The 20,387-nt window shown below is 41.8% G+C and overlaps 1 protein-coding gene across 4 annotated transcripts in view; it reads right to left on the bottom strand.

Annotated features, from left to right (window-relative positions):
- Positions 1–20,387, bottom strand: part of SGCD (sarcoglycan delta) — a 317,210-nt gene that overhangs the window by 281,193 nt on the left and 15,630 nt on the right. The window contains exon 1 of one of the 4 annotated variants that reach the window (XM_031598222.2): positions 1,116–1,274. The exons of the other annotated variants lie outside the window; for them this stretch is intronic. The gene's annotated coding sequence lies outside the window, so the exon portion shown is untranslated. Of the gene's footprint in view, positions 1–1,115; positions 1,275–20,387 lie in introns of those variants that run through there. 4 annotated transcript variants of the gene reach the window in all.

Below are 20,387 nucleotides of genomic sequence, written 5' to 3' on the forward strand. Positions count from 1 at the left end.
AGATGGAATCTGCTGGCTTTTCTTTTATAGTTGACAGTGAAGTTGTGGCTCTGTTAAGATAAGTGTTCTTTTTGTTGCGCCTCTTCTATAAAATTCCTGGAAGATGTGCCCTCGAACAAATCTCCCAGAATACCAGGGCAGAAATAAAGTACTGTCGCTATTACTGAAAGCGCTCTGCAAATCCCACACAGCCTAAGAGAATCCAATGGCCCACGATGAATAACGATGCTCGGTAAGGCCAGATAAAAGCACCAAACAACCAACAAGCACTGAATTATAAAGCTTGAAATCCAGAAATGTCTGTTAATCCTTTAGATTTGTCACCCTGATGTCGGTGATGTTTTCTTTCTCCTTTTGAATCTAAGGCTCTCCACGTGGGAACTTCTTTTATCTGATGAATTTAAAGTACATGAGCTCTCATTCGTTTAGAATTAGGAATTCTCTAACAATTAAACAAGAGATACACTTCCTATATAGAAAAGGGAGAAGGGTTTTTTTTTATGCTTTTGTTTTTTAAGCCAATGACAGAAATACTTTCAACCCACGATAACAGAGATATTCTTTCTATGCCTCTATGTTTTTATTCTCAGAGGAAGACCATCCTATACCCTATGAGAAGCACAGGCAAGATGCCAGCTAAAGTTAGCTTTTCACATGAAGAACAGCGAGGCAGGAATTCCCAAGGAGACAACACAATGCAGACAGAAACCTCTGCTAATCCTAGGGGACCAGCAGGCAGGTATAAAAACCAGGCCAGGGGATAACTTACTGGCTTCTGCAAGGCCCCTTTGCCCTCGCATCAAGTCAGGCTGCATGACATGCAGAAAGCCATTTGGAACACTGCCTAAAAGCCTCCAGTCTTATCACCACTCCAGTCACCACAGCAAAATGTTTTTCAAGCAACTCAGCAGAAGGTTAAATACAGAAGCAAATGCACAATACTGGAAGAGGACTGCTAATAAGATCACCTCTCATAAGAGGGCAGTTTTCACAAGCAGTAAGGTGTGTTGTGCTAATGAAGGAGCAAAATTGCTTCTGACAAGTTCTCAGCAACACCAGACAAAGTATTCACAGATAGGCCAGTAGCTGCATACAGAAAAAAAAGCTGAACTTACCCAACTAGTGAAGCAGCTCTCTGGCTGTACCTCTTCTCAGCAAGCAACCCAGGTCCAAGAGATGCTCTCTGTTCAGCAGCTGGCCCTGATATGAGCCAAGCATGGCTCCACACCTACTGGTCAGGAGAGGAGCACAGGTGCAAACAATTTGCCTGTGTTCCCTGGGCCAGCCACAGCCCACCTCCACCAGGTGCTCAATCACCAGTTGCCCAATCACCAGGTGCTCAATCACCAGGTCAAGCCCCAACCTAACAGTTTCCTACAAAGGGAAAAGCAGCCACCTGGAAAGTACCTGTGATCTAGAACTGGTTGACTCACAACATCGTCCGTGTGAGAGAATCAGCTCATTTCAGTGCACGCACACACACACACAAATGACATCATTAAATGTGAGAGCAACCTTTCCAATTTGTCTTTATCACTTATGAGTGGCAGTGCCAGTAGATCTAAAGTGTGTGAACAACACGTAAGCCCAGAGCCCCCTGTTACCCAGCTAACAGAAATCATATCACATCACAGTGAGAAAGCCAAAGTAATTCTGCTTACAAGATGCAAAATTTTATTATTTCCTTTCTCTGGCTCTTCCATTGCTAGGCAGAGCTTAAGCAGCCTGGTCTCCTTGGCTTGAATTCTGCTGATGGGGGCTTGGGAAAATTCAACACTGCTAGTAGCCACGTTGAACACAGTTCAATCATTCAGATACACAAGTGCTGTATCAGAGTGAGGAAGACAGCATAGGGAGCCAGGCTTAGCACCTCGGTGAGCAAGGTCTCAAATGGCCATAACCACTACACTACAGGCATTGCAGCAAGACTTCAGAAATCAAAGCACAGTACTTGAAGAGAAACAAACTAACACCCCTTGAACGAGTCGCACATCTACACTTCTTTTGCAAATCTTTCATCTCCATACTGTTTGTTAAAGTTGTTATCAAATCTACTTCTTTCTCTAGAAATACATTATCACGATAAGGAAAATAAAGCAGGTAGGTGACTTGTTTATTAGTTGGAGAGTTTCTTAATGAGGTGATATTTTAAGCTTTGTACAAGAGGAGTTCTTCAAACTACAGCACTTCGAGCATATGGCTATTAGCAAGATGTGTCTTTTGTTAGCAGTCTTCCAGTCAGGAAAGTCTGCTGAACTCAAATGATGACTTAGTGTCATGGGAATCACATTTCTTTTCCACTGTTTTATAGCCACTCATCTTGAACTGACATTGTTCAGCACTCCTCACTGCTGGTGTCAGATGGTATAACAGCATCCAGAGCAGCCTCAGCATCTTCCGGATGAAAAGTTTCTATGATTAACTTTAGAAATGTCAATCGTTTGCCACGTTCAGTATTCAGACTTGTTCATCAGTTAGTAATAACATTCCTAGCTGAACAGAAAATGTGTTCTGAATAAGTGCTGGGGAAAGGAAAGCTTAAACATTTGACAGCAGTTAAAGATGAAGCAGACTATACTTTTCATTTCCGAAATGAGGATGCAGTGATTTCAGTGGGCTTCTGCACCAGAAAAAGCAGCAGGATTATGGAAACAGACCTTTTCTTCTACTTTTTATGAGAACTACAATTCTATATTTCTCATCTCTGTCCTGCAATTAAAAGGGGAAGATAACAGAAATAGCTGAAGAAGCAAGAGACAAGAAAGGAAAAATAAGCTGCTTCCAGCTGGTCCCCTCTTTTCTGTGCGTGCTGTACTCATTTCATTACCAGATTAGAAGCTTCTTCCAGTATCATCTCTATAGGCTTTGAAATTGTCACCATTAGAAAGTACATCACAAAAGTTATTTTTAAGACTATAGATTGTGTTATAGAGAATCTCTTTTTTTTGTGTGTGGGGGGGGGTTTGTTGTTTTTCCTTTTTTAATGTAATGGAGGAAAGGCATTTGTTAGAGGAATAAGACAGCTGAGGGGAAGAAATACTCATCATAATCAGAAGACACAGAAAAGAAAAAAAAATCTTGGAATGTGTTGCTGCTCTCTCAGCCTAACTACCTCTCTCTTCCCTGACTGGTGTCAAATATGATCAATCAAATTAATTCCACACATACTAAAAATGAGCTTTCCCTCTCCTACTCAGCTCTGAAGTCACAATCTCTCTTCATTTGCGTGGAAGTCACAATATCATCAACACAGGTCTAGGCAGATCCCCCAGCAAGACAACCGGGCAATTTCAGATGCATCCCAGTGTCCTCAGGGTGCATCGGTCAGGATTCCAAAAAGCAATCAGTAACAGACCTGTGACACTTGCAGCAGCAGTGCCTGTAGCCACAGCTATTCCTGCGGTGCTCTGATCCACTTCTACTGGTAGATCTCCAAACTTTCCCACTCTCCACTGGAAACCACCACCATGGAACCTTTGCTCGACATGCACTGCTCAACACTACTGCAGTGTTCAACATCCTCAATAACAGTTTAAGAAAAGAAAACGTGTACCAAGCCAAACTCATAAGTAAAATATGGAGCTTAGAAGTACCACTGACTGGCAAAGGGAAGTGAATTCATGTCCTGCTTAGATGTTAACAAAAAGAAAAGAAGCGATGCAGAAGTGGGGAAAAAAAAATACATATACAAGATAAAGCATAAGACCAATGTTGAATGGGAAATAAAGAGTTCTCCCACACACAATAAACTGCTCATGCATTATTCACAGGTTGTGCAGCAGGGGATTGTTACACCTCTTCTAGAAAGAGGAAAAAAACCCACGTTCGACACCCTCACAGCTCTGCACTTGCAGTAAACCCCTAGAGAAAAGATTCAGGGAAGATGCCTAGATGTGAGGGTGGTAAACAAGTCCAAAAGTGCAATAATTTTGTTGTTGGGGTTTGGGTTTGTTTGTTTCTCTTAGCTTTCTTCCCTGCTCTTCCATTTTAGAAGCTGGAAACTCACCCAAGGACATACTAGACTGAACTGGTTCAAGTTTGAAAATCTGTATCAGTATCTGTAACTAGCAAAGAAGAAAAAAAAAAGAGCCATTCCTAGCAGTCAGCTACCATTGTTCTGTTTAAAGAAAATACACCCACAGTTCTAGTGGATTAGGCATTATTCCACTTCTCAGTGCTGTCCTTCCCATACTCTGAACCTTGCCCAGACTATCTTCTACCCACCCCCTAGCTATTCCCCCTTCAAAAGGGGCTCTCACGCACGCACAACCCAATAAACGTTAATAAGAACATGTAAGGGTCAGGCAAAAGCCTAGAGTCAGAGCTCTGGCAGAAATCCAAACTGGAACAGACACTGACTGTGCACAACGGCAAGGGAAGAAAGTCAGCTTTTCCCCAAAGTGATATTTTAATTCAGAAAGAAACCTTCACTAATCCCAGGAAGGGTTTATTATTATCTGTGCAGCAAATGGGACTGCAGTTGGTCTCCATAAAGCATTAGCTTCCTACAGGGCATTTTAGACTTTAAATGATGAAGGACCAAACTTAAACCAGAAGCCAGGTGGAACTCTGTTCTTACCTTTAATTTTATTTAAGCATGCCAAAAGGCAGGGAATGAAAGTGCAGCATAACAAAAAGAGCTCAGTGGAAGGCAGGGCCCAGGAAGGATGCCTGCAGGCAGGGATCTGCACAGGAACATTAATGTTGGTCGAACCAACCTCCCTCTCTGGGATCAACCCCTGCAGAGTGCTGCTAAGCATAATCCTCCCCAGCAAGTGCCAAGGACACGAGTTACACTCTGTCCAAGCAGGAAATACAACGTACTGTCAGTGTAGTTGTCCATCTGAAAGGTAACTGCGTGCCTAACATCTCATTGGAAGTAAATGACCTCACTTATTAAAGGCTTTTTGCCACTGGGCTGTGATATTTTTCAGTATGTTCCCACCGTCAACAGTGTGAATGAATTCACTAATGTGAACTCGGCTTTGCCAGCAACCAACCAGCCTCATCGATTTTGGCAAGATCTCTGCTCTGCAAAAGCTCCCACATACTTTACAAAATGAAAGGAGCATCCCGCACTGTGCACCAGGAGGAAACTCAGCACAAGGGAATGAACCAACACTTGGGTAGTGGCTGCTGGTACAAAAAAAGGAGAAGCCTCTGTGTTAGAAAAATAAAGTTTATACTGTAGACCGTAGGTATGTGTAACCAGGAGTGGCTTTCCAGTGGGAAGTCTGACCTCTCGTGCCAAGCCCTTAGACATAAGGATGACATTCAGGTGCTCTAAGGTTTCTGAAACAAAAAAAACCACACAGGGTTAACAAAGACAAAGACTGCAAACCTGTCAGAAAAGCCGAGCTGACCCTCCAGCATAGCAGCATCCCAAACCCTTCCCTCCCACCCCCTCACAATTATTACAAAATAATTTCCTCCAAAGCTCCTTCTGTGATGAGCTTTACTGAAGACAAGACAGGATCGAAAAGAAAGATAAGAGCAAGGGGATGTGGGTTAGAAGAGGTCAAAAATGCCACCGCATGCTGTTCACAGATTCACAGGAATGTTTCATCATCAAGTTTTTTTTTTTCTTCTCTTCTTGCACTGTAGTGTGTGACTTTCTCCAGGATGCTCAAAGGTACCAACAGTCAAATTAAAGACATAAGAAAAAGCAGATACAATGTAGGCTCTTCTGAGTGCCGTCCACTTTGGAACAGAGGGCAGAGTGCTGGAGAGTGGCCATCATTAGGAAAATGGACTGCTTGAAGAAATTTTCTTACACATGAAGAGGTCTGAAGCCCTTAAGAAACTAAAAGTATTTTTAGAGACCTTGTCAGATAGGATGAGCTAGATGGCATTTTACAAAACCTGCTCTTTTAACCTGAGATACGTAAGCTGTACCTACAGGCTCTACAGCTATGTAATGTTCTCATCAACTGAACTACAATTAAATCCATACACCAATACCCACTACATGAAGTAGAGGTAGACTGCAGAAATTGCTCCCCTCTGGGCTGGTGATGGCTAACATACAAAAGCTGATTATCTTTCCTGTAGATTACCTCTATACCTTCAGGGTCTGCAATTCCGCTTCCTTTAGATTTGTACAGTTCTGCTTGGGTTACAGTCAATGAGCAGTTTCCTCTTGTTTCTGACCACCTCCTTCAAAAATGAGTCAGAGCCGCAGCAATCTCACCGAGCATTCAACACTCTTCCCAGCAAAGTTGAGGGAAACTGCCAGGATTCATTGCTCTGTCACCTGGAGGACGTCCAGCCAGGTGTCTCAAATTCATGCAATCTGCTCAGCTCCTCTGACTCACGGAGAGCTTGCTCAGAATTTTGCAGAAGTACACACCCTGAGAAATCAGCAGGATTTAGAGCTCCACCGTGTCATTGTGGATTTGGAAACGGCTTTAAGCAGCAACTCAGGGTCAAGCTTTCAGCTTGCGACACATTCATCGTGACTGGAGTGCCTTCCAGTTAAACACTGACCTGCATCTATCAGGCAGTGTGAGTGCTCAGCACACAAACACCTCTGCAACGCACTGACTTCGGCTTCCTCACCAGCAGCAGGTGTTGGTATGCCCAGCAGCGTTCATTTGGGCGATGCAGCACAGCATACAAAGCATGCAGCCACCCCTCTTTACTGATCACCGTGCAAACTCCAATTATCCATAATCACGCTGAAATTCAAAATGAAAAGCAAATAAGATCCAGTCTTTGAAAAATACAAACTAAACAACAAATACTACACCAGTCAATCTTGACATGTCAACAACATTAATTTATTTTCATGCTTTCTACTGTTTGCATCAAAAAACAGACCAGCAGGCTACGGGAGGAACAGGAACGTGATCATTCAGAGATTTCAGATAGTTCAAGCAGGAGGTTAGCCACTGAAATGAAAATCCAAATACAGAGCAAGGCCCAAACTAAGCACCATGGCTCTATCTGCTGTCTGCCACTGCAGATCCCCCATGCTGCTCCTATTTTTATCACCAAAGTACTTAGCTTCATTACTCAGGGAAGCGTAGATGATTGATCTAACAGGGATTATTCCTTTCTCTTATTCGGTTGCTAGCTAATTAATTAATTTAATTAATTAAACCAAGTTGTTTAAAGCCTACTGCAAATTCGTTTTATGTATGGAGAGCATAAAACACAACGTGGCAAACAGCACTGAAATTTGTAGTCATCAGTCCATCCCCACAGACCCTCCCATTGGGAGTCAGGATTTTGGCACAAAGGGTTGTCCAAGCATCACAACACAGTGCTGCTCCCCATCCTCAGGGTATCTTTAGCTCACCCAGCAACAAAAATAACATCACTGCTGAAAACCAGTAATCCTCTGTAAGAATAAGCCAGAGGAACACATTGGAATTTGTGCTGCAGTTTAAAAAATGGAAGACAACTCTGTAAAATAAACAGCAAACTTTCTCGGCTGGAGAGGATTTAGATCACCATCAAGTTTCAAAAATTGCATCATAAACTAAGGGAAAACTTTCTTATGCCTCAGATTATATCAATGAACAGGCTTTCAGAAGCAGAAAGGCATTAGAGAAAAAAAGAAAATGGTAGTTAAGAAGGCAATAAAGTTGCTGAAGTGACTGTGAACTATTGCCAAATACAGCTTCTATACCAGTTCAAATATAATGCAAGAAGAGCTTTAAGAAAAATAGGATATTTAAACAGATAACAAAAGCTTAGATTGAATGGTTGTTACCACTTCAGACTTCCCAACAGCACTCCCTATTTCTGTAATATTCCCGTCTGCCATTTTGATTTCTCACATCTATTCATGTCTGTTTTGGATGTGGTAGCATGACTACATGGGTTATTTCTTCTCTCAGTGCGCAGCCAATAATTTTCTAGACTTGAGAATGGCAAAGTGAAAGTATTTTATTTTTAAGAATCGTGACAAATGTTTCCACTAAAAATTAATCCATGTCTTCAGTGACAGGCAGGAAGAAAACATTGCAACAATTTGTGTCAGAGAAACATTCTGAAAAAAAAAAAGAATCAGAACACGGAGGATACTAAACAGTTAACATTCAGATTACACAAATGATGAGGAGTGCAATGTACTTATGAAATTAAATGTACCTGCTCCCTGGGTATAAATCCAGCACCAGCTATTCCAAGCTCCATATATTAAATTTTATTCATGAAGTTCAAACTAAGATCATGCTGATAAAATGCCAGACTGCATCTGCACTCCCCAGCAACAATACCAATGATAATTCCTGTTGCTCCTTTGCTAAATTCAGTATCCTTATGTTTTATTGCAGCCACACCAGACCCTTACCCTAGCCAAGTTTGTGCTGCCAGTTGGCATTACAATCCTTCCAAAAATAAACATACTTGTAGTTCTGCTATCTTGGCTCAAAAACATCCATTTCTCTTCAGCTTATGATCAGTCTAGTCTCCAAAGCACTGCTGGCTGTTCTAAAAAGACCCCAATGTCTACAGATTAGCACAAAGCAACTGTGACAACTTCAGGTCTCTCTCCCTCCCTCTTTTTAAATGCTCTTTTTGGAGGTGTTTCTCCATTGTATAGGCTTAAACAGAGACCTGACGTGTTTTGGAATGCTATGTTCTGGGCCAACCAGAAATCATGAATCAAATGGGAGTATCCCCTGGGTTTTCTATTCTGCACTGCACAGAAGACAGGGATGCTTGGATCTAAAAGACAGACTCCCTCACGCCCAATATCTAGGTTTCTATATGCCCTCTCCTACCTAGGAGATGGACATTATGCTTTCAGGACACAACAAGTCAAATTAAGAGCACTAAGATTGTATTTTTTGAACCAGTACTGCCACAACCTCTGCAGAGTGGCCACCAAAGCTGTGTCTCACATCAAAACACCTCTATGTACACAGACCAAAGCAACTCCGGGTGGCAGGCAATGTTCATTAAGCAGAGCCAAATGAAGGAGAGCACTGTGGTAGGGCTCCAACTGCACCAACATGTTGCATGCAACATCCGTGTTAAACAAAATAAACAACCAAACAAGTAGTGTAGAAAATACCAGAATGCGTGCCAGAGCCATCATCAAACATGTAAAGCAATTAAAATGACAAGAAAGAACAGCTGGTCCCTACCTGCACAAAGGGTGAGAAGAGAAAGACTAGTTTAATTTACAACCACGGAGATGAAAATACATTTTTATTTTAAAAAAGGACAAGGAACAGCAGTGTATTTGATGTAGCATTAAGTATGCACCTAGTAAGAGTTCTGTTAGCACGACTCTGTATTCAGCAAGGGGAGAGTTGTTGTTTTTTTGAAGTAAACAAGTTACCATAAGCACTGAATATTCAACCCGAGTTTAATAATAATTATTATTTTACCATTCATTTTAAACAAACTGCAGGTGCTGGGTTTTCCTTACTGTTTCAGCTGAAGAGTACAAAATATGCTTCTATTTAGGAAAAAAGGCGTGAAGATAAAATAGAGCACCTCCTGCACCTTCCTCACCAAGTTCTCCAGGGGGGAAACCCAATTAAACCACTCCAATCACTGATGTTTGTGCATGCTTAAAGGTAAAGATGGAGCATGGAGATGCTGATGCTTAGCTTACGAGCAACAAGGAAGAGAGGACTTTCTGAATGAAAGAAGGCATAGGAGACTCTGCACCAGATGCTTATCCAAACCTATTGCTGTTTGGTTTCAATCTTAGATGAAAACCCTTTAAAAAGTCCTCACTTAAAACAGACATAAGCATAATCATGAAGTTGATTTGTTCGTAACAGATTTCAAGGCAATAATAATGTTGTCCTGAAAGGATATGTAATACATAGGGTTAATAAAATGCAAGGAATTCAATGTTTGTCTGAGTTGCTGGATTGCTTTCTGGGCTTTTAATGACCACATTGCCAAGCACAGCTTCTTCCTAAACTGACTGCAGAACAGCAACATCCCTTCCATTTGCAGCAGTATGTAGGTAACAGACGATACCACAATACTTCAGCTAACATCTTTTACTTTTCCTATTTAATAAGAGAAAGAAAATATGAAGAATGCAAACACCGTAAGCATTTGTACCTCCTTTCCTTCCTCCATAGTCAATTATCCATAGCACCACCTACCCCAGAAGAAAAGACCCTGCCGTATGTTTTCTCGCCACTGTAAAGCACAGTAAAGCATGAGAAGTGAAACGATCCATTAATGACTCTTAGAGTCCTGCCATATAGACCTGAACAGAGGTGTTAACACTGAAATAAACGAAACGCAAACTGCACGCGGAATTACTCAAGGGGAGGTGAGAAACAAAGAAGAACCCACAAGAACGAAGCAAATGAGAAAACGAACCACCTTCCTCTTCCCAAACCACATGTATTTATTTATTTCGAACACTTCTTGCCCTTTGGGGAATGAAAGAGAGAATGCAGAAGCTTTCAAGCAAACCTCAGAATGAAAAACAAATTTCCTTAAGTTCATGTTCTGACATTATCTCATGCCTGGAATATACATCTCCTCCATATTTACCTAACCCGTGGCTCAACTATTAGCCGAACTACACAAACTATTCAAGTTGGAGTGGTAAATATCACTCAATGCAGAAATATCTCAAAAGACAAAAAGCTCACAAAGCTTGTAGTTCTACTGAGAGACACCAAAAGTGATTTGTACGAGACGGAACCAGATTACAACTAGAAATCACACATGCTGTTGACTTTTTAGTTAAAGAACATTTGAGGCATAAGTATTCTTAGTCTCAATTAGCTAAGAGTAAAGATAGCTCTTAAATTATTATATCTTTTTTTTAATTAAGACTTTAATTAAGCAACAATCCCTGACAAATTGCTATATGTAAAGGAATGACCAATTTGCTAGATAGTTTGATGCTGACAGTGTTTAGAACCGTAACTTCCCAGCATTTTCTAAGCCTTTTCTTAAGCTACTTCAAGAAGCCCTCATCAGCCATGCAAAACTTTGAGATGGGACTGAAAGAGCAAGTTATTTTTAGTGAATTCCCACATTTGTTAGCACTGGTAACTTTCAGCAAGCCCATTCCTTGCAACAAACCAGAAATACCTTAACTCAGCAACTTACACAGAGCCAGGTGGTACCTCTATACGTTGGATGACGTAGGACAGAGCCAACCATGTTCCTATCTTCAGCCCAAGCAGGAAGAGCACAGCCACTGCACCAATGAATCCCAGTAATACTAGAATGCATTCATGAATACAGAAGAGCCCACACGCTTGCTGGAAACAGCTGAAAATAACTGTTTGAATTGCTGAACAGCAGTTTCAATTAATAGGTCTATTTTCCCCACCTGTAGGCAGAAGATTTGCTTGTGTTAATCGAGCTGGACTTACAAATCCCTGCTCGAGTTGGAATACTGACATTCTTGCTGCTGTGCTTTCAGCCAAAGCTAAAGGAGAGCAATTCACAGCCTTATAACTTCTGCCCATTTTGCTCAATCTCAGGAGCTTTGAATGTGAATTTTAAAAATTATACCTTAAGAAAAAAATGCATTGTTTTGCTTTTGGGGAGTTTTTCAATAACAAGCATACCCATCCCAATAGCCCAGCTATGAACACATCCAAATAAGAAAAGAAATCTTAATACCACAGCATACAGATAACACAAACACAGCTTATAGGTCAGATATTAGAGGAGATATTCTCTTCAGTTCCAAAGAGAAGTCATTTATGTGCTTACTCCCTGCACCACCTCTAACTAACACAAACCATTACATTGACACATCCAAAAGGTTGATCGTGCAATAAGAAATACCACCAAATCCTACAGGGGTGAAAATCATGAAAAATGAATTGCTAAAAGATTCAGGTCACAGCCAAACAAATCAGTGTAGGTAAACCTCAGTCTCGGTTGGGATCCCGTTCACTCTGAAGGTCACTACAGCATGAGTATCTCATTCCGTAGTGCAGACTGTAGACTCTAATCTGTATGATCAGTAGAGGCAAAATGCCACTGCCCAGTTCATTCTCACCAAGAAAAGACAGAGATAAAACACACCTATGGGAAAACTGAGGCCCCTTTTCACTCAAAGGATAAGCAAAGAAATGCTGAGACTGAGGTGGGAGCGCTGGTATCACCATCATCAGATGGGGATAAAATTCCCTGAGGATCTAAGCAGCCAGCTGTGAGCTCAGGTCCCAGTGCAGAAGGCAGGACACAGCAGATACAGTGGATGTTGAGGTCCAGTTTGAAGGACCAACCAGGCTCTGCATACAGGAGGCACACTGCAATGGGTGCAAGAGGCACTGCCTTCCCACTGAGATCAGGACCAACACAATGTTCACAGCTTGTCATAAACACTGTCTCGAGTATTTGGGACTTCGTTTTCAAAAATTTGTTTTACACAAAACATTTCAAAATTATCTGAAGCAAGTGTTTAAGCTGTGCTGGTTTGATTTAGTGAGTCAATGATACCAGGATTTCAGGTGAATGCAGCAAGAGCTGGAAGTCTCATCCTCCCTGGAAGAGGAGGATGGAAGAACAGATGGGAACAGGGCACTGGTGGGATAGCAGCACCACTTCTGCCAGTACCTGTATTTCACAGAAAAGGGAATTTCCATTCCAAATGAAGCCTTTCCATTTTGAGCTGACATTTCAAAGCAAGCAAGAAAAAAAAAAAAAAAAGGTCAGCATTTCTATCTAGCAGAACTACTTAAATGTTGATTCAGAAGTATTGATATCTCCCTAATATCAAAACAATCTAAAGCATAAATACGGTACTGAATAATAAATCCAAAAGTAAAAAAGACATCAAGCACAAAAGCAAAACAAGAACGTCGAAACATTTTCCTATCAAAATACAGGCTGAGTATGACATGCCCACAAATGGTTCACAACGAATGAAGCTGCACTTCCAGAGGCTCCCTCTTCTTCCTACATCTTCTCCATTGCTCTGCTATGTGCCCAAGGGCTGGCATTAGGCTGTTTGCAATGCATTGTCTGCTCAGCATTTAAAACCCAGCTGTCCTGGAAGAACTCTAGAATGATTTAAACCTCTCCTTCCAGTTCTGCTGTATCCTTATATAACATATTATTATAACTAAGGTTATAAAGTATTCATTTTAACCTAAAGTGAGACCACTGGACAGGAAGGAAAGCAGTACGAGACCTAGCAGAGTCAGATTAGTGCAAATGAAGGGAAGGGAGAATACATGAGATCATCAAGAAAGACTACGAAAGGCAATGTCATAATACATGGGCAACAGCTCCTGAGCAGGAAAAGCCACTGAAACCAGTGATATTAAAGGAGTTTCTGCCTTTCAGCCACTACCAATGACAACAACTTCAGCATGATTTGTGAAGACAATTTCTTTGCAAACAAAGAAGTTTCTAAAAAAGCTCAGCCTTTGCTTTAAGATGTGCCAAGATTAGCTAGTGGAGATGCTCAAATGCAGTCAAAGTGCAAGAGAAACGAAATAGCTACGCACTGCCGAGCACCACAGAAGACAATACTTCAGCCATTTTCCTGTAAAGCAATATTTTTCTTTCCCAAGAAAACCTTCCAATTGGTCTTATTAAGGATGTGAAATATGGTAAGGACTTTTTCCCTGTGCAAATACAGCCCGCCTGAAGCTGAGGAAGAAACCAATCACAAGCTTGACTGCACATGTTTCAATACAGATGCTCTCTCACTACATTTATGTTATTATATCTTTATACAGACATCGCTGCTGTCTGATTTCTCACCTTCTCTCCACACCTCCAGTGGTTAATGAATCACTCACACGATGAGATTTTCTGGAAAAGTTAAGTAAGAAATCCTCTGGGTGGAGGAAATAAGATGTTACAATAACAAGCAATTTACTATCTGAATGCCACGCATACTGTATCATCTTATTTGTATTTCACAGTTAATCTCCCAGCTCACAAAAGTTTTATCGGATTGGAGGCATGTGCTGTATTCCCCTTTATAAAATTTTACAGTCCCATGCTATTCTCAGGGCTTGTTTTATAGGCACAATTTGCTGCTTTAATCTCACCCAATTGTCACGTTCTAAATCACGGTGTATAAAAATGTCTTAAAAGGAGAGATGCACTGAAGGGTAGTACTTAATTACACTTACTGCCTGATTTAAATGTTATCTGTGCTTTGCCAAGTGCCAGGCACAGAGTAACCCAGCAGTGCAAATCTGCATAAACTGATACAAGTCATTATTGGGCTTTTAATAGCAACCCTGTACTCCTGTGCAGCATTCTGATGAAGGTGCATGCCCCCTCCTCCTCCCCTATTAGCTTGTGAGAAAATTAAGCACGGAGGCTGGGGAAGCTGCTAATTGGTAGGGCTTTTCCAGCCACTCTTTTCTTCCCTACTTGTTTATTTTGATCTCCTTGAAGAAGTCTTTACCAAGACAATCTCACTGGTCATCTCCATGAGCCTAATGTTTCCTAACTGAAAACTGAAAACAAGAGCGTGCCGAATCCTTCCCCCTCCCCACCCCCAATATTCCTTTTGAGCACACCAAAGGACTGATTTCCCTCCACACCAACTGCACAAAGCATGCAGCTAAAGCCTCTGGCTCAGAGAAGCGGAAACACAGCTTAGAGCACAGCATATCCAAAAGCTTTCTGCTTCATGCTCCAGTCCATTCCATCATATGCCACAAGTCAGGACAGTCTTTCCTAAGGTTCATCATATTTAACGAGCCAGTGGAGGCAGGACAATTCTCCAACTCCCAGTAATCCATCCAGAATCTTTATTTCTAGTCCATAGATTCCACTCACTCTTTATTTTTGTTATTGCTGTTCCTTTGGATGTGCTGTTTGCATGGTTCAGGCCCGAGAAAGTCCGGGATGGATTTTTGCCAAGCACCCAGCAAGCAGATTGAGAGAACATCAGTGAATCAACCTCAGATACTCAGCAGCTTTCTATTAAAACTAGATTTCTAACTTTGTACACAGTCCCCACTAAGCAGTACCATCGTCTACCCATTTCTATAGCATGGCTCCATTCATGAGACTATGATTTTTATTACATGCAAGATGAAAACTACAATCTTGTCCCTTAGGGCTATACAAAATTTATATGTGCTCCTGTTACCAGTCACAACTGCACTCACACTGCCCTTAATTCCACCTTTGTAAAATTGAGCAGCTGTTTTAAGCAATCTTCTGGCAAAAGCTTTGTGGGCTACAGGAGGGACACCCACCTCAAAAGCATTAGTCATCTTCTCACCTGATTTTAAGCCTTTTTCTGAAATCTAAGGTGTGACACACTAATCAACTCCAGCTTGGTAGGGAGCTGAAGGCGTTATAACATCTTGCAAAGCATTAGAATCCCTCTCACAACCCAGCCCGAGCAGAGGGATGAGGTGGCTCAGCAGTCAGCTGCTTTTACAGCTCAAAAATCAGTGTATCCCAAGCAAGACTCTGGTAGGATGACTTCTAACAGCTCCCAGCCTGTGGGACTCCAGCAATGTATCTTCCTTTGGGGATTCCAGAAGGAAGGACACAAGGCAGCAAAAAAGCTACAGCACTGAGAAAATGCCGTTCCCAAGAACCTCATTCACTCATTTTCTCCCATAAAGAAGAGCAGTATTTTCCAGACTACTGGACTCCGAAGCCATGTGAAAAAGTTCAGAGCTGTCTCAGGGGATCCTATCACACCTCAGCAGTGATTTTAATTAAAATTTTGATGACAAAAGTGCACAGTCTTCTGCATGTAATTTAGAGAGTTAAAGATGACGCCTAACTCCATAACGTCTGAGAGCCACTGAGTTATAAAACTGTAGGTTCGAAAGTAATGAGCTGCGGGCTTCAGTTTGTTCTGTGACTGTGAAATATTTCCCTACGTAAGGGCTCGTCACAGTGGCCACAGACTCAATGTCTGCAGAGAGCAATCAGATGCTCCACTTCCAGCCCCAGCCTCTCCTTCAGAGGGAGAAGCACAGTGCAGGAGCACTGCAGCAAAGCCTCCTCCTTTCCACAGTGGCCATATCACTGCCCTAGAGAGGTTGGTCCTTTACCAGGTCTCACACACTTCTTTTTGCAACACACAAGCAGAGTTCACCAACTTTGAGGCTCCTTCTCAGTTCCAATGAATTCAGCTTTCCCTTCTTCCCCCCCCAAAGAAAGAATATTACAGGATTAATTGCTTTCTAAGGTCTCCATAAACTCTCCTGTCTTTGAAACACCTATAAAAGCTCAAGCGAAATTTCAGGGATAAACACACAAACTCCCTTTTAATTAAGCAGTGTGCTGCTCTGCAGGGGGTGACAGAGAGAGCAGATGCAGGGGGGATTGCCAATTAAGATACAACTTCTTTGATGGGAAGGGTACAGCCATACACAGGAGGAAGGAGAAAACTTGCCATCCAAGTCGTTATTTTAATTGGCTGCTCAGAAAGATTATACATTCCCCACATCTGATGGTGCCAAAAGAGTATTACTGATCCAAAATACTAAAAAGCCATCAAAACATGTTCTAAGCTGCTTGTATCATGTTAGTACCGCCTGCACTGCTCACTCTTCCTCTTTGAGAAAGCTGTAATGGCGGGAGCTAATTCTCAGGGTTAATTAGACAGAGAAACAGGGAACTTGCAGACTTCCTGTTACTGATAATTATTCAGCAAAGAATAGGCATTCTTAGCAAAAACTTCTTGAAAGGAACACACTGGCCTATTTCACTTTTGAAAACATTAATAAATGATAAAAAAGCTGGGAAATTCCATGCATCTGGATGCCCTCAGAGTGAACCTGAGGATGAGCAGTCATCTTCTGCATAACTTCCACTGCTCTGACATCCAAATATTTTCTTTGCATTGACCTTTACTTTCTGTGATCCTGACGGCAATGTTCCCATTTCCTCAGCTTCATTTAACAGCTGCATATTAACTTTCACTTCTGTTTTTGTTTGGTGTTAATGGAAATGCAAATCAGTTTTTTTTTGCAGGGTTTGTTCTACGTATGCCTTCATGGGAGGAAAGAAAGCCATTAAACTGAGAAATGGTTTGTTTGATTTGCAGCCTACTTGGGAATCTGGATTTTGCCTCCTGACATGCTATGTTGTGACCACACAGGTCAGAGCACCACGCAGGGGTGAATTCAGGCATGGAAACCCAGAGCAACTACTTTATCAAACCTTCTTCCCCTGAAGATGATAGCTCTGCTGCCCATTCCTATCAAAACATTAAAGTAGATGGGATTTCATTGCCTCTGCTCAAAATAAATAAAGTCAACAGAAAATGACTCCTTGTCTTTGTGTATGGAAGCAGAGCGCAGTTCTTATCCAGAACAGGATAACCAGAAATGTATTTCTGCCCTGAGAAGACACCTCAGACTGCAGAGGTAAGCTGGTGCAGAGAAGCAACCTCTTTCAGGTTCTCTCCATCTGGCAAGACAAATTCAGCAGTATAATTAAATTTCACAATTGTACACAGAAAAAAAATAATTCCAGCCTTCGTGGTCAGACAGAATAGCCTGTAAAGGTGAAACATGTTGTCTCATACACTGGAGCTGTAAGTTTTCCAAAGTCAAATTCACAATTTGACAATAGAAAGGGGAGAAGTCACCAATTTGCTGGTTGGAAGATCCATCAACAAACATGTTACTGAGAGCCAGCAAAGCCTTCCAGGGGCACAGCCCTCCTAACAACCATTGCATCCCTTAATCCTCCTGTCAAACTAAACCCTATTACCCACTCTAAAGTGCTCTTTGAAGCATGTTGCTTTGCTAGATATAGCCCTCCTCCTCATTTCTAGTCCAAATTGATTCAAAGCCAAAGTACATCTTTTTATTCTTGCTCCAGTACTTTGCATTAACTAATTTACTCCTTCTCCTCCTTTGTACTCCCCGCCAATATGTTTTTAATTAGTGACAAGGATTCTTCTCAGCTTTCCTCTTCCTTCATGCATCTCCTGTGAGAGCTCCATCAGCCTTCCTGTAGCCCTGGCCCATCCATCTCGAGAAACAGTCACTGTAATACCTGTATTATTCTGACAGACTCACCACCAGTGATACTTCCAGCCATCATTAGAAAAGCTTCATTACAGAGTTGATGGACCAGCTGATACATGTATTACTCCTCTGTTGCTTTTAACTGCGGAGCTCCCAGCTTACAGGACAAATCCTTACAAAGCCCTCCATGCATGAGCTGACATTCTGCCTTGTGTTACCGATGAGAGGTCATTTTTTCAACCCACAAGCAGCATCTGGCAGCAAAATTAGCTGCAACTCCACAAACCTCTGTCATTACAGATCAAAGAAACTTAAAAAAAGAAAAATCTATTTCTTTGTCTTCTCTTTGGAAAACCTTCCAATCCAATCTTTAGGACAGAAAAGAAACATAAATGACTATTAACAACATCATCCCTTCCCATGCTTGTTTTGGGTGGCAAGCACTTTGCTTTTCCTGGCTGTTGCAGTCACTGACCCCACTGCACTCAGCACCTCTTCTGGAAGGTCCCCCCATGCACTACAAACTGCACTGAACATCCAGAATCAATCAGCAAGAAGAGATGGAGAATCAATGCAGGCAGCTAATTTCTTTAAACCCAGACACCCACACACACAGGAGAGAATCAGGCTCCAGCCCAGAGCCCTGGTTCACCCTGCAGAGGCTCCAGTGACTGTGCTGCCTCAAGGCTCCCCAGCCAGATGCCTGTACCTGAATGTGACTACAGCCCTTGACCATATAGTTTCCTATTTAACACTATGAGGATGTGGATACCTAATGTGGCTTTTAATTTGTTCAGCTGCTCAGTGATGGCATTAATGCAGGAATCAAAAATACAACCTAAGAACTATTATTTTTCCTTAAGAAATTTTGACTGTAGTGCCAAGTCTCAAGAGTTTTGGGTTTTTTTGGTTTTTTTTTGCTTTTGTTTTGTTTTTGTTTTTTTTTTTAATGAGATTCTGTACTAAAATATGAGACACTTTGAACATCCATAAGCTTCCAGTATTTTTAACTATCTGTAGCATACTGTTTTTCACTTACTTGAAATTTCAGCTTCTAAAATTTAGGTAGAGACACGTCTTTCCCATAAACACAGACAAAGCAAACTTCATGAGAATAGGTTATGTTTAAAACAACTTCTGGGTTCTTTGTCATCAATGCTGAGTGCACTGCTGTTGTGTTTCTGTCCTCAGCAAGCACATTTATCCTTTGAAATAATGCTTTTATTATTGTAAAATTAAAGTACAACACCAAATCCTCACCTTCTCCATTAAAAAAGTCTCTTGAAACAAAACAGTCCTCGGAGGAAAAAAAGAAGAGTGGTTAAAACCACACATAACTCTCACTGGACTTTATCTGGCACAGAATATTGTCAGAAAGCAGAAAATACAGGCTAGTCTCACATTATCTGCAATAAGATAGACAGTCTTTCATTTTAACAAGGTACCACTGCCAATATCAGCCCTGCTGTGTAAAAAGCTGATGCAATGATTTTGTTATTTACACAAGAGCAATGAAACCCAGCAAGATTGGATGTGACTGAAGGCACCTTCCAGCAACTGGCACACACAGGTACTCATGCAACACCTTGGTGAAGCTGGAGTAGCAGCTTCCAGCCCACAGCAAGGCATTCACCAATGTCCTGCCCCAGCCCTGCCAACAGCTGGGCAACGCAGCATGCATTGAGTCAAGCAACCCTTCAAGCCCTAAATGGGATCACAAACTCCACAAACGGGACAGCAGGTCTTTCCTCTTAGCTTCTGCCGTAGGCTTCCTGAAAAAGAGGTGAATTATTTGCTGTCTTTTCTCAGGAGCACCACTCTAACTGATCTCATTCGATAATATATCACTCTTCAGGCCTTATTTCCATCTGCATGTAGTACTTCTACCCCTCAGTATGAAGGGCTAATTAATCTAATGGTCATCTGTACGGGAGATCATGAAGTATAGCGTAAGGACAAGCAATTAGCACTGGAATTAAGCAGAACAGACAAGTATTGGCTGGCCAAAGGCATAAAGAGCATGCTGACAATTGCAGGTTCATCTCCATCTTGACCTCATTTGAGCTTGTCAACCACAATGGGTACTTGTTAATTTTTTTCCCCATCTGGCTGTCTCTGGAAATTCATTTAAATCAAACCTGTGGTTCTCTCTAATGTTCTGTTCTGCCAACACAAGGAGGCTTAGGTAACTTCCTAAGGGATGCACACAGGAGAGAGGCATCCATGGTTGGAAAGACAGTCCATGGAGTGACCAAACATTTGCAGAAAACTTTGGCATGGCTTTCAGGTTTTGGAAGGCACTATGAGCAAATCTACCAGGCTGCTGACCTGCATCAGCAGGAGGGAGATCTGGACTGAGCCATCTCTCATAGTACTGCAGGGACAGCATGAAGACAGCAGCGAGGGCAGTTTGTGTTTGGAAACTCCAGCCCTGTCACCCAGAGCAGCATCTAAGATCATGTGGAATTACTCTCACGTTCAGGGCTTTGCCTTCTTGGTACCAATTAACTG

This window comes from Phasianus colchicus, chromosome 15 (assembly GCF_987193195.1).
Source record: "Phasianus colchicus chromosome 15, bPhaCol1.hap1.1, whole genome shotgun sequence".
Taxonomy (NCBI): domain Eukaryota; kingdom Metazoa; phylum Chordata; class Aves; order Galliformes; family Phasianidae; genus Phasianus; species Phasianus colchicus.